This window comes from Lathyrus oleraceus, chromosome 2, assembly GCF_024323335.1.
Source record: "Lathyrus oleraceus cultivar Zhongwan6 chromosome 2, CAAS_Psat_ZW6_1.0, whole genome shotgun sequence".
In the NCBI taxonomy this organism is placed as follows: Eukaryota; Viridiplantae; Streptophyta; class Magnoliopsida; order Fabales; family Fabaceae; genus Lathyrus; species Lathyrus oleraceus.
The window spans coordinates 14417680-14421330 of record NC_066580.1 but is presented as its reverse complement, the minus strand read 5'-3'; the positions used below and the strand labels follow the sequence as shown (position 1 = coordinate 14421330).

At 40.0% G+C, this 3651-nt stretch overlaps 1 non-coding gene across 1 annotated transcript; it reads left to right on the top strand.

The window, feature by feature from the left end:
- The first annotated feature begins 2351 nt into the window (after positions 1-2351).
- On the top strand, positions 2352-2458 carry LOC127124450 (small nucleolar RNA R71). Its single transcript, XR_007803938.1, has one exon. It is a non-coding gene; the product is annotated as a small nucleolar RNA R71 (small nucleolar RNA).
- The last annotated feature ends 1193 nt before the right edge of the window (positions 2459-3651 follow it).

Sequence of the window (3651 nt, the reverse complement as noted above, 5' to 3'; positions counted from 1 at the left end):
CCATCAAGATAACAAAAGTAGGAGTGTCTGGCAAGATGCTCCAACATTTGATCTATGAATGGAAGGGGGAAATGGTCTTTCCTAGTTGCCTTATTTAGCTTCCTATAATCTATGCACATACGTCATCCGCCTTCTTTACGTTTAGCGACATGCTCTCCCTTCTCGTTCTGCACAACTGTGATGCCTCCCTTATTGGGTACCACATGTACAGGACTTACCCATTTACTATCAGAGAGATCTGATAGATTATACCAGCTTCCAGTAGTTTAAGGACTTCCTTCTTTACTACCTCGCTCATTACAGGGTTGATTCATCTCTGATGTTCTCTGGAAGGTTTCGAATCCTCCTCTAGTGAGATCATGTGCATACACACGGATGGGTGAATACCTTTTAAATCAGAGATGTTGTACCCTAAGGAAGAGGGGTATCTTCTTAAAACATTCAAGAGTCGATTCGTCTCGTCTTGGTTTAAGGTGGCACTAACTATTACTGGGCGGTTCATTTCTTCATCCAAGAACTCATATCTTAGGTTCTTGGGCTGGTTTTTGAGAATTTGGTGAAAGGTCTGGAGCAAGATCCAGGAATTCGTTAGTGTGAGGTTCTGTTTCCTCTAGCTCGTCATCCTTTTCATTCGGGTTTGAAAATGGTTCGATCTTAGGTTCTCCTTGATCAAATTCTCTTATGCACTCATCTATAATATCGATTGCATAACATGCGTCTCCTAGAATTCGTGGCATCAGGAATTTCGAAAGAATGAACTCGATCTTTTCGTCCCCTACTTCGAAGTTTAATTTCCCTCTTTTAACATCTATTATAGCTCCGGCTGTTGATAAGAATGGTCTACCTAAAAGGATAGGGATATCTTCGTCTTCTTTGATATCCATGACCATAAAGTCTGTTGGGATATAAAGTTGACCGATCCTAACTGGGATGTCTTCTAAAATGCCTACATGATACTTAACAGACCTATCGGCTAATTGAAGGGACATCTTAGTTGGTTGCGATTCTCCTAGGTTTAACCTTTTACATACAGCTAAGGGCATTAAACGTACACTAGCACCTAAGTCTAGGAAAGCTTTGTCGATCACATGACTCCCTAAAATGTAAGGTATGAAAAACTACCAGGGTCTTTCTCCTTCTTAGCAAGTTTATCCTCAGAAATAAAATTGCATTCCAATGGTTTTGGATCATCGAGCCTACGCTTGTTGGTTAAGATGTCTTTGAGAAATTTGGCGTAAGACGGAATTTGGGTGATAGCTTCGGTGAAAGGAATCTCTACCTGAAGCTTTTCTATCACTTTTATAAATTTTTGGTATTGGTTATTGACTTTGGTTTGTTTAAGTCTTTGCGGATATGGGATTGGTGGTTTGTACGGGGGTGGTGGTTTGTAAGTTTTATCCTTGGCTTCACCTTCTTGGTTGGTTTGTTTCTCGGTTTCCTCCGGTTCCTCTTCTTGGTCGGTAGGTACATTTTCTTTAGAAGTTTTGGACTCGCTCATTGCTAGGTTATGAGGCCCTTCGTAAGCGGTCCCACTTCGTAACGAGATAGCGTTAGCTTGCCCTCGAGGGTTTGGTTGAGGTTGTCTAGGGAATTGGCCTCCAGGTGTAGTTTGTGGGGCTTGGTTTTGTCCTACTTGTGAGATATGGGTTTCAAGCATCTTGTTGTGAGTAATTATCTGATCAATCGTCGTTCCTAATTGCGTTATAAGTTCGTTTACATGAATGTTCTGGTTTAGGAATTCTTTATTTTGCTGAGTCTGGCCCGATATAAAGCTCTCCATGATTTTCTCAAAGTTAGACTTCTAGGGCACGACTTGCATAGGTTGTTTTGGTTTTAGGGCTTGATAACCTTGCGGTCCCTGAAGTGCATGATTTTGGATAGGGTTCTGGTTTTTATAAGATAAATTCGGATGATTCTTCCATCCAGGGTTGTAAGTGTTTGAAAATGGGTTACCTTGGGCGTAATTCACTTGGTCGGTATTCAGTTCGTTCAAAAGGTTACACTCTGCCGATTCGTGTCCTTTAGATCCACAAAGTTCGCACTCTGTGTGGACTACGGCTACGGTGTTAGTGTTTGTAGACATATGTTCGATCCTAAGGGCTAAAGCGTCCATTTTTGCCTGCATCATGTCTAGAAAGCTTACCTCATGTATTCCACCTTGGGTCTCCTTTTTCTCTATTGATGCTTGTTCAGTTCCCCATTGGTAATGGTTTTGGGCCATATCCTCAATTAGGTCACAAGCTTCTGGATAAGGTTTGTTCATCAGCGCGCCACCTGCGGCAACATCGATGCTCATCTTGGTGTTATAATGGAGTCCATTGTAGAATGTATGAACGATCAACCATTGTTCTAGGCCATGGTGTGGACAAACTCTTAATAGCTCTTTATATCTCTCCCAAGCTTCGAAAAGTGATTCTCCTTGGTTTTGAGCAAATCTAGTTATTTGGTTTTGAAGAACAACAGTCTTACTAGGGGGAAATATCTAGCAAGGAATACTCTCCTAAGGTCTTCCCAGGTAGTTATTGAATTAGTTGGAAGTGAATCTAGCCATGAACGTGCTCTATCCATGAGGGAGAAAGGAAATAATCTTAAACGGATTGCATCGGGTGAAGCGCCATTAGATTTAAAGGTGTCAGCTAGTTGGATAAAAACTTTTAAATGTTGATTCGGGTTCTCAGTTGTGAGACCCGCATATTGGTTCTGTTGACTTTCTCTGGTCAGCCTCTTTGAACCAACTTGCAAACTTGAAGTTCTCTTGATCTTTGGGACTCATGGAGGATCATATATGCTTGAGGTAATGTATGATTAATTATACCTTGATATATTTGACCAAGTGTTGAAGAAACTTACTTAGGAAGTCACACAAGATACCCTAATGAATTAGGGCTTCCAAGGCAAATGAGCTTCAAACTCTTGATGAATTCTTGATCAAAATGATAAATGGAGATCATGGGGACCCATATATGATGTTTATAACCAATGTTAACCATATCTTTATTAATCTCCTTGCACTGAGGGTCTCAAACCCTGGTTGTGAGCTTGATAAGGTTTTTGTGGATGCACACACTACCTATACAAGAAACAAAGTTATACATAGACATATTTTTGTATTTTGGTTAGTAGACAAAGAAGAATAAAGTATGATATAATCAAATGTTCTTGGTGATCTCTCTCAATGAAAACCCAATGAATGAGGGGTAAGTAGGATGCCAAGGTGTGATCCCAAAGCCAATGCAACTGATGAGATAGCATAAGGGATCTTAGAGTCAAAATTGGGGTCTTACAATAACATCATCATCCACAATTCCTATTGAGAATAGGGAAGAGTTTCAAGAAATTTTTGCTAGGTTGAAATTGTAAAGAGACACTTAGAAGTTTGGTTCTTTGTACCAAAACTCTAACATGCATTAACACTTATATTTTTATGGCCCGACCTCAGATAGTTGTGACTTATACATAAGTCCAATTACAATTGCTTAACATAGAGCTAAATTTGACCCTAAATCATAGCATTCTAGTAAGTGAGATTGTAAGTCTCCCATTTTTCATGGTATTGTATGGAAACTTGACCTTTTTTCCTTTCATGAGAGCTAGTGGCATACTTTTTGAATTATCCAAGTTGGAGCCATTCTCCTGGAAGATGTCTTAGTT